Below are 22696 nucleotides of genomic sequence, written 5' to 3'. Positions count from 1 at the left end.
GCCTGGCCACAGATGACCTGATCACCTGTCGCAGTGCTGCTTTTTTGTGTTGGAACCCGCGACAATTCCATTGCCACACGTTAAATCCATGATTACTGTCCATTGTTATCAAGTGAGGCTGCCTTTCTATTACCCGTATTTTTCTCTTTGTGATGGCCCCCGACAATCCAGGAATGGACTTTATACTATCCGCCTCCGATGGCAGATACTCATCGTCGCCATCCCCTCGCGCCTCAATCTTCCTAAGTCTTTTCTCCGCCGTTAGCCTCTATTTCAGGAATTTTTCCACTTTAAATTTAGTCGTTTCCACTGTCTCTCTTATCGCTTTAATTGCCTCTTTTCTTTCACTGAGGGCTCAGAAGACTGAATCATCCTCGGAGCTTACCGCCCTCTTTTTAGGGGCAGGTGAGCTGGATTCCCCTGGATCGTTGCTTTTGCTTACAGGTCTATCTATCTCTACTCTAGCAGGGCTTGGCTGCTCTTATTTACGAAGCTCTACTACGTGCCTGGTCAATTATTCATTCGCTTTTTTAAAAGAAGTTACTTCTTTATATAATTGCTCTATTCTGGCATCATTGTCACCACCCACAGCCACCGAGACGCCCCCAGCAACCCTCGCCATACCTTTCACTTTGTCAGCCCAGGTGGTTCCTGGCGTCTTCTTCTCGCCAGGTATTGAGCCCCTTTGCACGAAGCGCACCTGCGCTTCCCTTGACTTGGAGCGGCTTCTCTCCCTGGATAGTGAACGATGCCTGGATCTGGTGCGACTCCTGGAGCGTGAGTGCTCCCTGTCCTCGGGGCAATGGGTGGGCGCCAGCTGTTGTGCCTCCTACTGCGCTCTTGTTAACGACCGAGTCCTGTTGCGCTCTCTTCGACGGAGTCGTACGACGTAAGAGATCGGAAATCTTTGCTTGCAAAACTTGTCACCGGTAGGGTGATCGCCTTCACAAAACTTACACTTAGGTACACACACATGTCCATCTCCTGGGTTGCGAGTTCCACATCCCCTGCACTGAACAAAGTCAGGTGTTGGACATACATCAGAGCGGTGCCCGACCCTTCCGCAGGTGAAGCAGACGTCGAATTGCTTCCTGTAAAGGTAGCGTCTCACTAGTGTGGATCCATATCTGACAAAATTGGGCACTTTGAGTCCATCGAAAAGTACAATGGCCGATCCTGACGTCTTGATGTGCTTGGCAGCCAGCGCAAGCGGGTTCAAGTCATGCACGATATTTCTTGTTATCATAACTTGAGAGTCTCCAATGTCCACACTTCGGATGACACCTTTGCACGTGGCATGCGGTGCCGCTTCGTATTCAGTTACTTCGTATTCCTCCTCCATAATCTTGAAGAACTTGATTCTAACGTACTTCGCCGTATGTTCGGGCTTAGGTGTGCTGACTACGATGATATTTTGAGTGAAGTTTGGGCAGACATCTTCAATGGCCTCCTCTTCCGTTAGACCTGACGCCTCGATGACTACGGAACTAATCGTGGTGGAGCACACCTTGTTCAAATTGAGCCCTCCTCGAGGTCGTATATAATGATCTTTTTGTGCTCTTCAGGCAGCTGAGGCATCCTCGAAACTTTGATAATTCGATTCTTAACCATTCCACCGACGGCGGTTCCCTTGACGCCATGCTCTCGCGGATTACCTGGAAATATGCTCTCCTCAACCACAGCCTTTGTGCTAGCTCGTTATCTTCGGCCAGCCACTACTTGCCAGCCGAAGTCGTCCTGAGCATTGTTTCCTTCATTTCCAGCAAAATCTTCATCTTCCATGTTTGTATCCGCCATGCCTGCGGCCAGGTGGGCTTACTAGGCCCAACAAAGGCCCTACTCCTCACTAAGCTTAGCTCCGCTAAGCTCAACTCGGCGTGTAGGAGCAGAAAAAGTCCAGTAAAGTTGTGAAAATACAAGCTCCACCTCGAATCTTGGTGTCAGTCAATTCGCAGTCGCTTCGCAGATCCAGTGGTAGGCTTCTTTTCGTTGTACTCTCAAAATTAGCGAGCGGAGCATGGAAAAAAACAGAGCCGATGCTTCCACGTCTGCACTGCTCGGCGCTTCCAAAAAGTCCGGTGACTCATCGGCTTTTGTGAGAATCCAATTCGAGAAATCTAGACGATTCTACAGGTCTTCTTAGTATTGGTGCTGGTTAAGGTGGTATGGGTGAAAGGCCGTCATTTATAAGCCTCCAAACTGATGACTTGGAAATTGGTACCAGGGCGGCCACGTCCCGCGCGCTATAGCAAGAGGGTTGGAGGCCATAAATGCTAGAACATCCATGCGTATGCTGGGACTCAAAGATGGAGTCCTCCGCCGCGCTTTCTTGAAGCTGCCGGTTTGTATCAGGTTTTCATAATTCCTGATGATGGTCGATGCGTTTGGTCTACCGCCACACTTCCATGACTGATATATATATTGTCGGCCTTCCTCTTGTTGCCATCTCGAACCCAAGGCAAGGATCATGTTTACCTTCTGCCCATTAGAGAAAGACGTGACTACTGGGACGAAACAAAACGCACCTTTAAACCTTTGTTCTGACGTCAATTCACTTTTGTGGGGACAGGGTTTGTGGCAAAAAAAAAAGGACATCCGTGCCCTTTATCTACGCTAAGACAACAGATATCACAGCTTCTTTCCAACTAACACCAAACGCGACGTGTTACTTCGGCCGGAGAGCGGCAGATAAGGCACTAGCTCGATTACGATGTTTTTCTTTATTTCCTTTATTTCATTCTGGATAACTCAGAGGTAGCCTGTTCGAGGGCACTGTTTTATTATCCGGGTGGGAGCGCAGTCAGCATGGTATTCTCCACATTCCACGGGGTTTGTTTATCAGTCGGAAAAACTTAGCCCTCATTTAGTACGCTGCTGAAAATACCGCAGTTAAATGTCCCTGGGCTGTACTTTCAAATGCGTCATTGACACTTTGATAATTAGGATAGTACATCTTCAGTTATATAATTAAATGCAATTACCTAATTAAATCTCAGTAACGAAAAAAATTACTGACAGCTACTACATTGTACTGTAAACAGTATGCACTAGGCTTTCTTCGAGTAACGCATTGCTCTCTTTTTTTATTCTTGGTGCATAATAGTTAATTGGGACACCCTTTATATATTTATGACCTTTGCATGCAAGTGACGATGTTTCCATCCCCAATAAATGTTGCAAATTATTAGAATGTTTTTTTTTTCATGAGTCGTTAGCATTGCTTACTGGAAAGAGAAGCAGCACTGATACGCGCAACATTCACGTGCATCTCACACGCCACTGATAAAAGACTCTGCCGAAGGTGTCACTGAAGTCTGTAGGTTTTTTTCGTGGTCAAAAGGGACGCAAATGAATTTGAAGCGTGTTAACATGCAGCAACATATTCATTATCTAGGCATAGGCTATTCATAGCTTTAGAAATAATGGTTTATTGGCTACTCCCCTTTTCTTTCAGAAGTATAATAAAGTTTGTCCTGTGTGTATATTTAAATATATTGTATATGTGCATAATGTTTACGGTGTAAATTTAAAGCAATGTTCAAGTGAGAAAATACGGATGAGGCAGCCCCCACCAGTGCTTCTAATGCGCGTGTTCTCCTACTGTTAGGATTTGCAGAAATAAAACAAAAGTATGGATCAAAAGCCGTGCACGTCCGCAACAGCAATGATGCGATAAGCTATTAGCCCCAGCAAAATTGCAAGTGAAAAGGTCGAGGAAGGTCAAACGAAACCTCAAATGATTTGGGTGACAAATCTCCGGTTATGGCACCTTAAGTTTGTGTGTAGGGGTGGGGATAGGAGGGGGCTTTGGGATCGCCCCGGGGGGGGGGGGGGGGGGGGGCTCGGGCCCCGGAGCCCCCCCGTAGTCGGCGCCTATGGGACCATGCGTGTTAGAAGTGCGTGTGCTCAAGCATTAATGGTGCCGTTGGATCAATATGTACCCAGGGTTTGCCCCCCTTGTCGATGAGTTAAAGTGCTTACGATGGTGCGTAGCGCTCCCCGATGAACACATAATGCGATAACCGTAACGGTATTGCGATTTCATCATTTCGCCTCATTTCAATCTAGTCGTTTTCACGCAACCTAACTTCACAACTTCCGCCATATCTTGCCCTTGTAATTACATACTTTTCGACGGCGATCCTCTCACGTCACATTCACTCTATCGCGTGAGGATAAGGGCAATTAAATGAGGGTGAGAGCGCCTTTGCTGTGGTTTGCATGTCCTCGAGAGGGTGACCGTGCCTGGTCCTCAAACGGATGTAATCGCCGTGGTCTGCGAGAGAAAAGGACTGGCATCGTCATCATCAGACGCTGTACCATTCAACCCTTCAGACTCTACGGCCACTTCTCCGGTGGAGTCCTACGGTCTCACGCAATTTGACGCACCCGAAAAGCTTGATTCCATAGCGAAAGGTGGTCTTCCTGAATCAGGGGTATCTCCCATGACGGGATAGAGAGACAAGGTTTAACAGCTTGTTTAAAAGCTTTAAGAGCCCTATAAACGACAACGGGGTGGAATCCATGTTGGCTTCATTAACCCATCCGCATAATAAAAAAAATAAAAAATAAGGAAACGCGAGTATGATAGAAAATGCGCGATTATAAAACAGACGTCTATATTCGAATAATCGCGAAGTGTTCAAAAACAACAGTGAAATTATAAGTTTGGAAGCCGATAAATAGAATGACCTGACCGTTTTTTTTTTTAAATGATGACAGCCGATGAAGCAACAAACCCAGTCTAGTTCTAGCACGTTAGTAAGCCGGACGGCTTTCTTTGATGACATTGGGCTCGTCCATGACACTCTACGGGACCGCGCGAAGCCCGCAAAGAGCAACTCTCCCTCCAACATCTTTTTTTTATGATTCCGCAGTCCCCTTTTCGCTAAAACGTGATGTGATTTTATCGTGACTACAGTGCTGAGGGTGTACTGGTGGTCTGTGTTACTGTGCCCAGAGTGGAGTGCAGGGAGAGCCTCATGAAACATTTCCTCATCCAAAGTAATATAGGTTGTGCTTAAACTTCCCTAGAAAAATGTCATTAACGTTTTCTGTTCATTTCACCGTGATACGCATCTTTAACTGGATCACCTCAATGTGACAATTAGGCTCAAATAAGTACCAATATATGCATTTTAGTACCGTCACACTTTTATTTCAATAAATTGATACCCTTGATCCGTCCCCATTAAAAGAAAGGACGCTACTGAAAGCCCGCTGCAAGTAAGAAGGCATTAGAAATGCACAGTTTCTTGAGAAATACAGAGAACGAGAGAGAGAAGAAAGCAAGCTTCCTTTATTTTTGCCATTTATGTGAATCCATAGGAAAACATCCTCATATCACTTAATCACCCCAGACGAAGAACGCTCTGAAAGTAGCACGACCAGCATCCTTCGTGGACTCTAGGACTTTTTACAAACGAACTCTTATATTATAAGCCTATCTTGTGAAAGGTGAGAGCTCTTGTTTAATCATGTGCAAAGGTGGTCATAGCCAATCGCTTTGCTGTCGCGACTTGCAATAAACATTTTCCCGAGATTTTCCCTCCTTGTGCACTAAATTGCGCACGAAGGTAAGTAGGCACTGCCTTGTAAATAAAGCATATCTATTCTGTTTTAACCATACAGGTGTAATAATCTTTTGGATCTTGCAGAGTAAGATAGTGGCAGCGCGCCTGTATATATACACATGACCGAGGAATGATTGCTCATGACGCAACGACATACTTAACTAAAACAAAAAAAAAATTCTGGTGCTTTTTGCTGCAGAGACAGCTGAAGACTTCAACTTACAGCAGACATTTTTGAATGCTTAAGGGTACAAGCAAGTAATAGGGCTAACTGGTATCACAACTGATATCAAGATGCCGAACACGAACGCCCTTTAACGGACAGTGATCGTGCTCAGGTGCTGCGATGCCTCTTCAAGTTTATTAAAATGCGAAACAGCGTGCCAGCAGTCGCTAGTCATCACTTCCTACGGCGGCCCTCGTTTTGGCAGTTTCATGCAGAGCTACCTGCGGTCTAAAGCCTGTTTCATCGTGCCATTCACGCGTGGGGGTGTAGCTCAGATGGTAGAGCGCTCGCTTAGCATGCGAGAGGTACTGGGATCGATACCCAGCACCTCCATTGATCATTTTCTCGGCAGGAGTTTCATTTATGCACAGTCCTGTACAGTCACGCCACGCAGTAACGTCCAACACGTGAAGAGGAACACGACTTGAAAATGATAAGTGTTCGTAGGTCTTATTTTTTTTTTTTTTAGCCACCTTATCAATCCCGTCATCGTGTGCTCGTGGTTTCCGTGTATTCACCTGCGCATTGGACAAGCGAATGTTCCTTAGTATACAACGTGCAACGCTCTTTCTTCCTCAAATGACCAAATGACTAAATGACTGCAAATCTAAGCATAAAACGAGTTCGCTGTCACCATCGCCATTTCATTCGTCTGACACGCCGCAGCTCGATAAACGGTTACAGCCCACCTGTTAAAAAGTTTGCGGGTACAATTTTAGGCCTCTGCGGCTGCATTCCGATGTGGACAGAAAGCAAAAATGTATGTGCAATGAGTATTTGGAGGCCGTGCGAGAAATCCGAGCGATCAAAATAATTTGAAGTCCTCTATATGGGGCATTACGCAAAGCGTAACCTTGTGCTAGAAACGTTGTGCCTTATTTCGAGAAATGAATACTAAGAATCTGCAGCGAAATGCATTGCTGTTTTAGTTAATGTTTCTGCAACTTTGGGAAAAAATCCGGCAGGACCCATGTCAAGATGACTGTCGACGGTAACGCGCTTAGCATTGAATCAATACAGCGACACAAAGTATTGCCACCGTCGAAACGAGTTATGTACGCGTTCAATAGGTGAAGCGCCAATAGTGACGGCACACAAGAAGGAATACAGACAGGACAAGGCGCGCTATCACAGCGCCTTGTCTATTGGCGCTTCACCTATTGAAAGCTATGCACCAACTAGCCCCACAACGTGTTTTATGTACGCGCTTCTTGAGAACACTCGGTGCCATCTAGTGCCGTTGCCGAGAGGCCTGCGCATGGCATTCGAAATACATGGCGCGCCGGCGCGTACGCACTCTGAGAAACGCGTCATGCGGCGGCCGTTCTCCTCCCTCGCGTTTCTTTCTGAACACGTTGCGCCGTCTAGTGGCGCTGCCGAGAAGTCCGTGCGTGCGCTCCGAGACGAGAAACGTGGCGCGCCGGTGCGTGCGAATGCCGAGATTTGTTCATCGCTTGCCACACACCCAGTGTAATGACCCAAGTAGGCGAGAGGTTCTTTGTAGTGTTGCACATAGCCAGTGCATTCACGGCGCAGCTCGCTAAAGTGGTGGCGTTAAAGAAGTTCATTGAAAAGTGGCACATATCCACTGCATTCGTGGTGCAGCCTGCTAAACCGTCTGGTTGCTGTCCTTGAGAAACTCGTGTGACGTGGGTGGGATTCCGCCCAGCAAGGGAGAAATTTAAAGGATATTTTATTGTAATTGTACAGCGGCACCCACTTACTGGCACATACCCAGTGCTCCAAGTCGGCTTCAAAGAGTTTCATTGAAGAGCGGCACGTATGTACACCTCGCCACATACTCAGTGACACTCAAGCTGGTCCGGCGGTTCGTTTCGAACCCTGTTCCCCTCAGCAGAGCCAGCCCGATGCTCTAACCATTCGACCATGGACTGCACATTAACCGAGATTGGCGGCAAAACGGTTAGATAGATAGCACAGGATAACCTGTGAAGTATCACGCCTTAAAATGCAGTACAGAAAACTGTTCGCTAGAATAGCAATCCAGGCACACGTCTCATTCTGAGTCCACCTTTCTCGAATACTAGCGCCAGGCACAAAATTTCTAACGAAAGGGATTTTTGTTAGGCGCGGACGAATATTCCAAGTCTCCAATCGAATAGTTCACACTAACTGTTCGTGTTCGAAGATGAACTATTCGGTATTTTTTAATATGTAAGCTAATCAATTGCTTCGAAACAACTGATAACCTTAAGGAATCCGTTCAAAACCACGCTGCCCACTTCACCACTTCACAATATTCACGATGCTTAAAGCGAACAACCGCCCTACAAAGACCAAAGTCACGCCGCGTCATATCACGCCTTTGTTTGCTTCAGTCCTCCTTTTACGACCCACCCTCAAGACACCACATGCTTGAACCACCAGTGCGAACTTCCTCTCGCCTTAGTCACATCTCTGCTAAAGCACGTTTACCTGGCCGCACAACACGTAACCACTTTTTTTTCCCTGATGCAATAGTTTTCTCAAATGTGCTGCCTGCCCACTTCGCTCCCTGTACTGACTGAGAACCAACCAACCGACCGAACGACCGACCGACCGACCAAACAAACTCTTTGTTACCGGTTTTCAACGTTAAAAATTAATTACAAACCACCTTCAATAGTCTGCCTATGTAAATCCTTCCACCTAGTTCGTTTTTTTTTTCGCTTATGTATGTCGCGTTGCTTCTTTACTTTCAAAATTTTTTGTTCGCCTGTTCCAAGTTGTACCAAATCAGCATTATTCCATTTTTGTTGTTGTTGTTGTTGGCCTTAATTGTATGTTCCGTTTTCTTTCTTTTTCGCAACCACTCTTACACGTGTTTGTATTGCCCCCCCCCCCCCCTCCTTCTATGTGACGATAAATGAAATCAAATGAAACGACCAAAGACTACGCTAAAGAAGACAAAGTCGACGTACGTACATGGTATATGCATTTATGTGTACTGAAACTGGGGGCATTAAAGATGTTGCAATGTTGCATAATTGCGTGATATTTTTGCATTATTTGCATTATTTTCTTCGATCCACTGTCAGACCTTACTTTTTTTTCAGACCCTCCATTTCTATTATTCACGTGGAGGGTTTTCATTCGCTTTCCTTTTTTACGCACATTTACTATCGATGCTGTCTTCTGTCGTGTCGGTTGACACGCCTTTCTTTTTTTGACTGGGAGGCCAGGTGGGCCCATCCCGGGGATGTGGAGTCCAGGTGCAATGTGGTAAATTTTCTGCTATATTAGCGCTAATTACTGACGCACTGTTAATTTCACCTGCTCTGCGACTAATTCTCGCTTCTTGTCTCGTTGAGACTTACATTTTGATACCTTTATAACCTTATAAGTATAACATCTTGCGACTCGCTATGACGCTCCGGTGATGCGAACGCGCCGTTTTTTTGACAGAGGTCAGATAGATACCCAGCTTTCACGTACGCCAATCGCGTGTGAAGTCGCGAAAGAGGACCCTGTCTTCAATACGGGTAGTGCAAGCTTTGTTTAGGGTATCGCAGTGAAAGCCTATATGACAGCCTCTGATCTTTTGCTTGTCTGTCCTTCAGGGTTTTTGACAGTCTATCCGTAGTTTTGTAGTAGTTTTATCTTTTACGCTACAATCAGTGATGTCTTCTTTGCGACGGGCCCTTTTACATGTGCCTAGGACACATAAGTCCTCCAGCAGCTTTTTTTCTTCTCTTTTTCCACAACTTTTGATCATTTTTCGCCAACATCTTATTAAACGTTTTGGGGGAACTATAGTCATACAGCACTCACTCATTCCTGGAAAGCTTCTTTGCAACCATGCTCTAAAGTTGTTTTAAAGATTCGTGCAGTATGTTTTAAGGCCAATTAGTGAGCTTCTATTTAAAACTAATACCAGAGGACCCAGCTGTTACCTTGTCCTTGATGGTTATATGTAGTTTTACAGGGAAGCGGTTATCCTCGATCATTAGTCGGCATTTTTCGTGTCCATATCCGTGGGCAAAAATGTGGGCCAATTCTGGAGGTCGTGCAATGCCGGGCCGACACGCGGCGGAGGTGAAGCAGGCTTCAAGCACTCAGCAAAGGGAAAAGAAAAGTGCATACATTCTTTGAAATCACACATACAACATACATAACAGCATTCGCTTGAATGAAGAACAAACACAAAACAAGCTCACGAACCACATAATTGGTGATAAGGCGCTCCTGATAACAATGCAAAGCACGTAGCGCTCCCCGCATACGTTTTCCGGTAAAGATTACTGTTGCGCAAGCTGCCGTGGCAGAGCTTGCGACGTGGGGAGTGACGTCACTAGCCTTTCGTATATTGACACGTGTACTTATCTTTATCGGGCGACCACGTTTCGCCGCCTAACAAATGTTATCGCACAGCGCGGGACGCGCCTGCATGTATCCGAAGTTTCTGGAATGTTATCGATGCTTCTATCCGCTGTCTGTTGTCGCCGAACCTTATGTTATCTGATTTCATCGCGTGGAGCGAATGGTGTAGAACTTTGTGGAAGACACGCGGGTGCCAGCGATTAGTCTGGGACATTCGACGACTACTGTATAAAAGCCGACGCGCTTGACCCGCAGATCAGATTTTCGGCGATCGCCGACCATATTCGCCGCTATCGTTGTGCTATAAGTGTAGCCTGTTTTTGTGTGCACAGGTTTGCCCAATAAAAGTTAGTTTTGTATTTCACCGTATTGCTGCTATCTTCACCGTCACTACCACGTGACAATATGAAGAACCAGCCTAGCAACCGATTTCGTTGTTGTTGCAGCACCGCTATGAGTAGGCAACGCCTACACTCCCTAGGAGACTCCCCAGGACTCCCGAGGAGCAGCGTAAATACAAGGAGCGGCAAAGGGAAAAAGAGACGCCAATACGACCAGCGGCGGCGTGCTGTCAAAATTACATTTACTCCGATTACTACCATTACTCTAAAGCAATAAAGCATTACATACCCCACTGAGAAGTCGTACGAGTGGTTTTCAACAGCTTCGATGGACATCCACTTTCGCAGGGCCGGGAGGGCCAGTCACTTTCTTTTTTTTTTTTTGTTCTAGTCAGTACAGGCGTAACCTTCCGGCTGTAAATATGTGCGTTTGCGTTTGGCTATTAGATAGTGGAATAAAACGAACACTCGCCAATGGAAAGACATGTATAGGAAAATAAAACGACGTTTCGGGTCCCGTACGGGACCCTTGGTCCCAATGAAGCCAGCGCAGTGGCTCTTGAAGCAAGCGCAGTGACAAGCGCAGTGACGCAATGAAGCAAGCGCAGTGACAAGAACCACTGCGCTTGCTTCATTGTGATCAAAGGTCCCGTACGGGACCCGAAACGTCAAGTTTTATTTTCCTATGCATGTCTTTTCATTGGCGAGTGTTCGTTTTATTTTATATGCTCATTCCTCGCCAGACGGGTTTCCGTCGAACTCTGGATTGACCATTAGATTTTCGATTCAATTAAAGAGGAGATATTCGCCCACCTCTAATTTCTGTACGAGTATTTGATTCATTACATAACATAATTGTAATTAGTGACATTTGGTCAAATTACCATAATTGCGACTATCGCGAAAATATTGATGTCTGCCAGCGCTAACAAAGTTGGACAGTAAACATTACAATTTTTACTCGAATGCCCTGTATTTAGTTATCAGAGACAGCTCGTCGCAGAAACACAAAGTAAAGCGTTGGTGACAGCCTTCGAGCGGAGCCGCGACCCCTCGCCGTCCTGTACGCCGTACTGGTTATTCATCGATGATTCCGGCTTGGTGGGACCAAGAGCTCAATCCCAAGTTTCTGAGCTTTGCTCAATCTGTTCGAGTGACGTTCCAGCAAGTAGAGTATTCCCTATAGTAGCGTAGCCACAAATTTATTTCGAGGGGCAGGAGCAAGGGCGGTTGAACCAAGAGGTGTTGGTTGAACCCCCATGGAACCGGCGTTCTATTTTTGTAGTGAGAAAATTATAGCGTCTGTTGCACGATATCAACTTATAAATTATACTACTTTTTGTCATTCACGAGCACACCTCCATCCCGGCTTTATAAACATTTTAAGCGCTTTATTTTGACACTCTGTGGTCCATAGCCCCCGTGCCGAGTTACTGTAGTTCAGGTAATTTGACTACTGAACTTTTGTTTACTATACCTGCGATCAACATAGGGATTTCGCGAAAATGTGGCTGGTGACATTTATTTTTCTTCTGAAGTATGGTGAAAGAAAGAAAGAAAAAAAGAAAGAAAGAAAGAAAGAAGGGAACATACAAACAAACGTGTAATAAACCTACAAACTTAACATTCTAATTTTTTTATTTAACTGCGTAGACCCCAACTCAAAAAATACATGTATGGTTTTGTAAATGAGGCTTTCTGTGATATCACACACATGCGACAAACACACATTGTTTGAAGACATGGCAGCAAAATCAGCGCGGACAATCAACGAACATTGTTGTGTTCAAGTTCAATTGCACGTGCTGAATGCAAGGGAAGTTCTTCGAGAAAACAAGTGGAACGTCAATGCATTTCACCGCAATTTTGGCGACATGTATTTTGCAACTGGTGCTTGTCGAGAGACAGAGAGAGAGAGAGAAATATTTACTTAATTACGACCGCCTGTCCGGGGCTTCTGGGTACGTGTATAGGCGATTCGTGGTTAATGTGGAGCGCACATAAGACGAAAGACAGAAAGTTAGCGCAAAAAGCGCTGACTCGCAACTCAGTTTATTCTTGAAAAACATGGTACGGTACATACCGGGTGTTAGTCTTTTTAGCTGCACCAAATATATTAAAAATTGCCTGTGGCAGATGGCGCAATTCTAACCCTTGTTCTAAATTACTTGATTACGCAGCCAGGGCTTCATCGAGAAAGAAAAATGATTAATTGAACAATTACGCGAATTAGCTTTTATTTAATTATTTAAGGCACATAATTTATTCTGCGAATTGTAGCTAGTGAGCGTGAAAGGTATATCGACGGTATAACGGGCTCACTGCACCGTACAGCCTGTGTGTGTGTGTGTGTGTGTGTGTGTGTGTGTGTGTGTGTGTGTGTGTGTGTGTGTGTGTGTGTGTGTGTGTGTGTGTGTGTGTGTGTGTGTGTGTGTGTGTGTGTGTGTGTGTGTGTGTGTGTGTGTGTGCGTGCGTGCGTGCGTGCGTGCGTGCGTGTGTTGTTAAGAACGGCCAGCTGCAGTGCAAGTTTTGCCACCCAGTTGCGACTGTGGAGGCAACATTCCGGGAGCGTCGCCGCCAACCTCTAGCCGCGGCGTGACTAAGTCGACTTTGTGTCATGAACAATACGCGCATCCTCCACTCTCCGTCGCTTCAGCTAGGATGCGTTCGACGAAGCAGGCTTTGTGCTGAAACCGTCACCGTTACGCTCTAGCCTCCTCGCCATTGTGACTGAAGGAGTTCGACGAAGCAGGCTTTGTGCGCAACAGCACAACGCCGACCTGATCTGCTACGGGTGGGGGAGTTGACGCGGGAACGCCGACGCAGGCTCCTTCCCACGCACCGACCAAGACGCAAGACAACGCGCTACCCGGAACGGCTCCGAGTTCTACGAAGCCCCTCTGACGTCGGCTCCGGACCATCGCACCGGTGTGTATGCGTGTGTGCGTGTGTGTGTGTAACCCATCCCGGAGAGAGGCGACCTGTTTAAAATGACTGAACGAACGTTCGCGTCACCTTGTATCGGGAGAGGACCGAGTGTTTAAAAACCGCTGTTGTGCGGCTGCTCAGGACGCTCTCTCTCAAGCAGTCATGTTAGACTGATGTACTTTCTCAAACAGTCATGTTAGACTGATATAAATACTGTAAATAAACGCTTATTCCTCGTTCTCGATGAGAAGCAGTCCTTCCCTTCATCAACGTCCTCAGCGTGGATAAGTTGGACGACGGCATGGGCCAGCTACCTTCTAATTAATGCCCGACTCCAATTTTGACAACGGATCACGAGCGATGGGATTGAACCCCCAATCATAACAACTGGCTGACAGCGGTGAGATGGACTTTGCGACGTGGTGCTATGACTGCGGTGAGTGCTTGGTTCTTGCTTTGACTCTCTAGGCTTCATTTTGTGGTTGTTCTGTTTAGAACAGTAGGGAAGCTAGATTGTTCAGTGTTAGCTAGGTTGTGTTTTGCTAGCTAGATTTAGAGAGCAGGATCAAGGCAGTAAAGCAGCAATCATGGAGTTAAGGACACTGCTGAGAGACGAGTTGTTGATTGTTGGTGAGGAACTGGGCCTACATGTACGCAAGGAAATGCTAAAATCGGAATTATTGCACCTAATTTCCGAACAGGCCAGTGAGGAAGAAATTGAAATGGGGTTTGAACTTCTGAAGAAGAAAGAAGAACGAAAGAGAAAAGAAAGGGAGGAACACGATAAAGATCGCGAGTTAAGAAAAATGCAACATGAAGTTGAAAGAAAACGTTTGGAGTTGTCTCAAGGAAATGAAGGGGCTCTGGGACGATCAAGTGAGGCAAAATCACACCGCATGGACAGGCTATTAAAGCCATTTGAGGTCGGGACCGACATAGGCTTGTTCCTAAGCAATTTTCAAAGGACTTGCGAGAAGATGAACTTCGGCCCGAGTACATGGCCACAGCGGTTGCTGTCTATGTTGCCGTGTGAGGCGGCGGAAGTAATCGCCAGACTGAGTGCACAGGATGCATATGATTATGCAAAAGTTAAGGCTAGTCTCCTGAAGAAATACCGCCTTTCAGCCGAAGCTTTTCGGCAAAGGTTTAGAAGCTCAGGCAAGAAAGATAGCGAGGGGTATCCGGAGTTTGCATACGGCTTAAAGGCCAACCTAGACGAGTGGCTGAAAAGCGCGGAAGCGTACGACAGCAGAGACATGATCATTGAATGCATGTGTCTAGAGCAGTTTTACAAAACCATCCCCCAAGCTGTGAAACTGTGGGTGCAAGAGAGAGGGAATGTAACCACTGTGGAAAGGGCGGCTGAATAAGCCGAAGAGTACGCAACCCGTAGAAAGTTGAATGCCGAGGACGGAAATAGGGACAGTTGAAATGGACCGCGGAAACCATTTCAGTTCAAAAAGGGTTCGCAGACTAGACGATCGGAGCCTGTAGACGTGGAGGAAAAGCCCGCAGAAAAGAGCGAGGAGAAACTTAACGGGGAAACCGCACAAAAGAAACAGAAAAGAAAATTCGAATCTTTTAGGCCGATCCGCTGTTATAAATGCCACAAACTGGGACATATAGCTGTAACCTGCGGGAAGCCTAGCGTAGTTTTTTTCCTACGTAGAGGAAAAAGACGAGAATATGGAACTTTTAAGCCCCTATCTTCACGACCTGCAAGTTAATGGCAAACCATGCCGAGTGCTAAGAGACAGTGCCGCCACGATGGACATTGTCCATCCGTCTTACGTGACGGTAGATGACTTCACCGGAGAAGTAGCATGGATCAAACAGGTTGTAGAAGAACACAGCGTATGTCTGCCCATGGCCAAAGTCAAAATCAGTGGTCCATTCGGGGAGCTAGAAACTGAGGCTGCAGTTTCCAAATTTTTGTCACTGCAGTACCCTTACATCTTTTCGAATCGTTCGAATCAGTTACTGCGTGACAAAGGGCTTAAACTGGGAGAGGGCATAGTACAAGCATTGACGCGAGGCCAAGCCCGTAAAATCGCGTCGCTTTCGGCTGAAGATGCACAAGCTGCTCCAGCGGAAGCATTAAAGGGGATAACTTCCATACCCGAATCCGAGCTAGGCTCGAGGGATGAAAAATCATTCGAGGAGTGCCTGCCAGCTGACCAGCTCATTGAGAGCGTATCACTAGAGTGTCCAAGTTCAAGCCTGCAGGAAGAGCAAGCTGACGCACTCACAAGCGAGACAGGGTCGTTATTATCACCAGCCTCAAAGAACTTTGATAAGCTCTTACGTGTGGATAGAGAGTCATTGGCAGCCGAGCAAAAGAATGATGAGAGCTTATCTAAATTACATCACACAGCCAAAGAAGGCATTGCTAGGCGCAACGTGACGATACATGAGAGAGGAGGATTGTATCAGCACTACAGAGATCGAAAGGGTAGGATTTTAGATCAGTTAGTCGTACCTACTAAGTATAGGGAGGACCTTTTGAGCCTCTGTCATGAAAATGGGTGGTCCGGCCACCTAGGCATAAACAAATCAAAGGAAAGATTGCTTATGGAATACTACTGGCCTGGCTGTTTCAAAGACGTAGAAAACTCTGTAAGATCATGCGACGCCTGCCAGCGCTCTGGTAAACCAGGTGAGACATGGAAAGCTCCACTGAAGGTAGTGCCCTTAATAACAGAGCCTTTCAGACGACTTGTAATAGACACGGTAGGGCCTCTTCCAAAAACAAAATCGGGCTACAGGTACTTGTTTACCATGCTGTGTCCGGCTACAAAGTTTCCAGAAGCGATCCCTCTGAAAGAGCTCAGCTCCACCGAAGTAGTAGACGCGCTTTTGACAGTGTTTGCACGAGTTGGGTTTCCAGCCGAAATTCAGGCAGATCAAGGATCAGTATTCACGAGCGCACTGACTTCCACATTTTTGCAAAAGTGCGGGGTAAAGTTAATACACAGTTCTGTCTATCACCCTCAGTCAAACAGTGTAGAGAGGTGGCATTCGGTGCTTAAGCGAGTTTTGCGTGCGCTGTGTTACGAGCACAAGGAGGACTGGGAGAACTGTCTGCTAGCAACTTTGTTCGCTTTGCGAACGGTTCCACATGAAGCGACAGGGTTCTCGCCAGCAGAACTAGTGTATGGGAGGACACTCCGTTCTCCACTGAGAATGTTAAAAGAGATGTGGGAAGAAAGCGGAGAGAGTCCAACAGTGGTTCAGTACGTGCTAGATTTGCTGGAACGGCAAAGCGCAACCCAAGAATTAGTCGAAAAGAACATGGGAGTAGCTCAAAAGAACGCCAAATTCTATTACGATAAGAATGCGAGGCTTCGTACGTTTAACGCCGGAGACCAGGTAATGATCCTCAAACCTTCAAGAAAGAACAAGCTTGAAGTTCACTGGGACGGGCCCGTTAAAGTGTTGCACAAACTTTCAGATACTAACTATGCTCTGAAAATGCCCGGTCGCAGGAAGGAGGTGAGGATATATCACTGCAATTTGATGAAGCCGTATATAGAGCGGAGCGGAGTCGTTAACTATACCATCAAAGAGCGGGATGGCACTAGTACCAAGTTTAAGGAGTATAGGGCGACCTCCAACTGTGAAATCGCCTAGAAGAAGTAGTAGAACACTCGGTAAGCTCGCACGCTCTAAGACCCGAGCAGCTAGGTGAGCTAAAAGGGGTGTTAGGGGAATATATCGACAGGTTCAGCGATCGGCCGGGTAGAACCGAACTAATAACGCATGAAATAGAGCTGACATCAACCGAACCAGTCAGATCAAAGCCTTACAGGGTGTCTCCAAGACAGAGAGAGATTATGGAGGCAGAAATACAGCGCATGCTAGAGTTGGGAGTTATCGAGCCCGCTGAGAGTGACTACACGTCACCGCTAATACTGGTAGAAACCCTTAACAAGGACCCTCGTCCGTGTGTTGACTACAGGAAGTTAAATGCCATCACTAGGGATCAGCTGTACCCGATACCCAACATTGAGGAACGAATTGAAAGAGTTAGCGCTGCTAAATACATTTCAACTATAGATCTCGTGCGGGTGTACTGGCAAGTTCCCCTTTCAGAAAGTGCCAGCCGCTATGCCGCATTCATCTCACCTGTAGGCACTTTTCGCCCTCTCGCACTCAGCTTCGGGCTGAAGAACGCCCCGTTTAGCTTCTCTAAGTTAATGGATATTGTCCTAAAAGACTTGCAGGAGTTTGCCTTGCCATATCTGGATGATGTAGCTATTTTTTCGCAAAAGCTGGCAACAACACGTATCGCACCTCAAACAGGTGTTCTCACGGTTGAGGGAAGCCGGCTTAACGATGAAAGCGGAAAAGTGTAGATTTGGTTGTTCACAGGTTACTTATCTGGGCCATGTTGTCGGCCAAGGCACGAGACGGCCGGCCGAGCTGAAAATAGCTACGATTGGACAATTTTCTCAGCCGCGCACGAAAACAGACCTTCGTTCATTTTTGGGACTTGTGGGGTACTATCAACGGCACATCCCGAATTACTCGAAGTCCATTAACGGACGCCCTGCGAAAGGGAGCACCGAGTAGCGTACACTGGGATAAAGACAAAGAGAACGCTTTCCAAAGTTTGAAAACGCTATTGGTTTGTCGTCCTGTGCTTCGCGCGCCAGACTACACAAAGGAATTCATAGTTCAATGCGACGCAAGCGACAGAGGTATGGGCGTGGTACTTAGTCAGGTCGGCGACGATAACGAGGAGCATCCTATCCTCTATGCCAGCCGTAAACTAAATTTAAGAGAGGAAGCCTACAGCGCTTCAGAGAAGGAATGCGCTTGTTTAGTTTGGGCCGCCCAGAAGTTGTCGTGTTACTTGTACAGAGCGAAGTTCATCTTCGAGACCGACCACTGTCCTCTGACGTGGCTCAATCAAATGTCACACAAAAATGGCCGCTTGCTCCGATGGAGCCTCACTCTCCAAGAGTACAACTTCTCCGTTAGGTATAAAAAGGGAAAGTTGCATAGCAATGCGGATGGTTTGAGCAGGCTAATTTGAATTCTGCGTTTGAGGGTCCCGCCTAAATTTTAGGGTTACTAGTGTTAATTTTATTAAGCCAAGAAGATCCCCTCTCATTTAGCAGGATTCCCTCCATGATTGCTGAATTTGTCAGCACGAAATTGCTTCAGAAATCGGCATAGCGAAATGCAACATTTTTTTGTATCTGCACTCATCCTTTTTTTTTTTTGAAGCCTAGCGGGTCTATAGTGAGAGTCAAGGTACGCCATCTCGGCGCAGAGCCGTGTTGTGGGGTTCATTTGGCAGTTACCTGTCCTTGTTGGATGTTTTGGGGCGGTGACATCATTGCACAAGTGGTTACTGCGAGCCAAGACATCACCCCCTGGCCACCAGCCGTTCTCTTCCTGCCCAGCGGTTGTCAGCGCTAGACAGTCGAGATTTTCCGGGCCATGGAGGCGCTGTTAAGAACGGCCAGCTGCAATGCAAGTTTTGCCACCCAGTTGCGACTGTGGAGGCAACATTCCGGGAGCGTCGCCGCCAACCTCTAGCCACGGCGTGACTAAGTCGACTTTGTGTCATGAACAATACGCGCATCCTCCACTCTCCGTCGCTTCAGCTAGGATGCGTTCGACGAAGCAGGCTTTGTGCTGAAACCGTCACCATTACGCTCTAGCCTCCTCGCCGTTGTGACTGAAGGAGTTCGACGAAGCAGGCTTTGTGCGCAACAGCACAACGCCGACCTGATCTGCTACGGGTGGGGGAGTTGACGCGGGAACGCCGACGCAGGCTCCTTCCCACGCACCGACCAAGACGCAAGACAACGCGCTACTCGGAACGGCTCCGAGTTCTACGAAGCCCCTCTGACGTCGGCTCCGGACCATCGCACCGGTGTGTATGCGTGTGTGTGTGTAACCCGTCCCGGAGAGAGGCGACCTGTTTAAAATGACTGAAAAACGTTCGCGTCACCTTGTATCGGGAGAGGACCGAGTGTTTAAAAACCGCTGTTGTGCGGCTGCTCAGGACGCTCTCTCTCAAGCAGTCATGTTAGACTGATGTACTTTCTCAAACAGTCATGTTAGACTGATATAAATACTGTAAATAAACGCTTATTCCTCGTTCTCGATGAGAAGCAGTCCTTCCCTTCATCAACGTCCTCAGCGTGGATAAGTTGGACGACGGCATGGGCCAGCTACCTTCTAATTAATGCCCGACTCCAATATTGACAACGGATCACGAGCGATGGGATTGAACCCCCAATCATAACTGTGTGTGTGTGTGTGTGTGTGTGTGTGTGTGTGTGTGTGTGTGTGTGTGTGTGTTTGTGTGTGTGTGTGTGTGTGCGCGCGTGCGTGCGTGCGTGCGTGCGTGCGTGCGTGCGTGCGTGCGTGCGCGCGCGCGTGCTGCCCCAGACAAATTTTTTAAACATTTGCTAAGGCAAAAAGATGTTGTACAAACTACATAGGCGATAACTTACAAAATCAGGCTATAGACGAATGACTCAGCATTAGTTATAGAGGCTAATATACCCTGGATAACGTTTTTGTTCTTCAATATGACGTTGCTTAAATCAGGTTATGGTATCAAATGCAGGCAAAGAATAAACATTTTTTAAAGTTTAAGCTGGCTCTACAGCGTCCTTGTTGTTCCAAAAAAAAAGTTTATAACTAGGTGTCCTTTCTTACACTATACAGGATTTTAAAAAATCGCCTGTGTCATGCACATAGCACAATTCTACTCCTGGAGCTGTATTTCTTGAAGAGGCGGACATTACTCGTATGGGGAATCAAAATGCGTAATCAACTAGATAACAAAAGTTCACTAATTGGGATTTAACTAATTACTTTCAGGCACATATTGCAATTTACGGATTGTAGCCGGTGAGCTTAGATGGCATATCCAAACGAATTATGAGGACGGTACCGGTTTCGAGATATGCGCCTTTTAACTTACGGTAAATGTGCACTGTTGTTCAACATACTTTTTAAATGAAAGTGCCATTTTAGGCACTGAAGCACAAAAATAACTGAAGCGCCAATATATTTTGTCGCAGTCTTTGGGAATGAATTCTCGAAACTGGCGTCATCCTGAGAATTCGTTCCAAGCGGATACGCCTTGCGAAATCGTCGGCTACAATTCTTAAGTTGCACTATGTGCCGTAAAGCAAAGCAAAGGTGAAATCAGGTAAAGGTAAGCAAGGTAAAGGCGAAATTTGTGTTAATGCGGAAACAACAACTCACCATTACAGATTTCTACATATCACAAGATGCACACCGAAAACGAGTAGAATTACGGGAAAGAAATATTGGCTTTTCAGTCTGTAGTCATTCTTAATAAAATGGAAAACTTCATCGAATTCAATTGCTCAAAATGTGCACTAAAAAAGCAAATGAAGGAAATATTAATTAGAGAGTGTATATGTATTGCGTATATATATATATATATATATATATATATATATATGGACAGTGTCTGAATTTTATTTTTCCTGTGGGAATGGGGTGATAATCAGTGGTTCTTTTTAAGTTGTTTTCTATTTCTTTGAGTGTATGAGATTAGAAAATATACAAACATACTTTATAACCGCGATATTGGGCGCGTTATCGCATGAAAATGAATGTGTTATATTGTATTGCCAGTTTGTATTGTATAATATATCATGAAGTGCTTTAGACTTTCGACAAAAGTAAGTCAAATTGTGGCTGTTTTTATTTGTTATGTTAATTAGTCAACATGCTTGTGTTACCAACGTCGAACTTTTTAAGGACAGGGACAATTCTCAGGCAATTGTATGCCTTTAGTCCTTGTCTCCTGTCTATTGTACTAGGAATCAATAAATCAAATCAAATGTATTTAGGTGAAAACTTAATTACTAGAATTTTGGCAATTAGGCTATCTTGTATTTTGATTTCGAGTAATGCCTTCGAGTAAAAGTTCTGTATGGTCTAAAGGGGGGGGGGGGGGGGGGGCGAGAGAAAAAGAATTTCGGGCCGAACGATTCATACGGTGGCGGATTAGCCAGCGGAGCTCTTTAAGTCATTAGGTTTGCCATTATAGATCATACATTCATGCACACGTATACATCTATATATAATTTTTATTTATCTCATTTCGAAACGATGGTGACCACGGCCTTGTGATCGCTATGGTACACTGAGAGATGTTCCGTCTTCACACAGGACACATTCTTGGCGGACGTCAAGTCGATACATGAGCCGTGAATGGTCGTCGGTTGCGGTGTGTCCGTATTCATTCATTCATTCATTCATTCATTTTTCATTGTAACATGAATTGTACAAAGAACTGTTAGGCCCATAGCCAAAGGCTAGTGTGGGCCCATAGTCAATATGCATATATCAGCAGCTACAAAATTTAGTACACGTCTACTTCCTAGAAACCAAATTTAGAACAATTAAGCGATAACAAACACATGAAATTAACAAAAGAAATACAGTAGATTATTAAAAGAAATGAATCAAGTAATTTTAGATTGGTACAGCTTTTTGACAGCGATTGCAAAACACATGGAACAAATAAATGCAGTAGACTATGTAAAAAATGAATCAAGTAATTTTAAATTGGTACAGCTTTTTGACAGCGATTACAAAATTGTTTGCCATTTTTACTTCATGAGAAATTGAATTCCAAATTATGGCACCATGAAACTCAATCAGTCGTTGACCATACGTGTTACGAGAGACAGGTAAGTTAAAATTAACCCAAATTCATCCGCAGCGTACCGGAGGAACCATTCGTTCTGTGGTTTCGACACGTCCACGTTGAAATCGTAAACAACAACGATGGGTGTAGTTTGTTCCGTAGCGCAATGCGAAGCTCTTCGGAGGCAGAGTTTCCAAAGCTTCATTGTAGCTTCATACTTAGAACGGTGCGCCATTATCTCGGAGGTCATGCTTTTGGGGTGCTGCGGTGTTTCGCAGTACTGCTGCACGATACTGTGACGTGTCCGGTAGTTCCAGACAAGTGGAACGCGCTGCGCGAAGCTGAAATGCTTGGAAAACGCCGTATTTGCTCTGCAATTAATGTAGGGCATAAAAGGCGTCAGTGGTCAAGAGCAAACTCCAAAAGGGCCACACTACGGGCGCCGGAGGTAAAATTGCAAACGTTTGCAAAAGCTGTATTTTTTAGAAGTTTAGTGTACCAAAATGTTTTTATTAACACTGCATTAGATGGAGGTGTCCAAATTGACTCCAGTGACAGCTATATCGAAGTAACAAAAATTTATCTCAAAGGTCATGCAAGCGCCAAAAAGGATTGCGAAAGCCGAAATACGTCATGGTCGCCATGTTTTATA

At 45.9% G+C, this 22696-nt stretch overlaps 1 non-coding gene across 1 annotated transcript; it reads left to right on the top strand.

Annotated features, from left to right (window-relative positions):
• Nucleotides 1–6059: 6059 nt before the first annotated feature.
• TRNAA-AGC (transfer RNA alanine (anticodon AGC)) lies at nucleotides 6060–6132 on the top strand. The gene has a single exon. It is a non-coding gene; the product is annotated as a tRNA-Ala (tRNA).
• Nucleotides 6133–22696: the final 16564 nt, after the last annotated feature.

The sequence above is a fragment of the Dermacentor andersoni genome, chromosome 1, assembly GCF_023375885.2.
Source record: "Dermacentor andersoni chromosome 1, qqDerAnde1_hic_scaffold, whole genome shotgun sequence".
Taxonomy (NCBI): Eukaryota; Metazoa; Arthropoda; class Arachnida; order Ixodida; family Ixodidae; genus Dermacentor; species Dermacentor andersoni.
The sequence above is the reverse complement of the archived record's forward strand: the minus strand, read 5'-3'. Positions and strand labels throughout refer to the sequence as shown.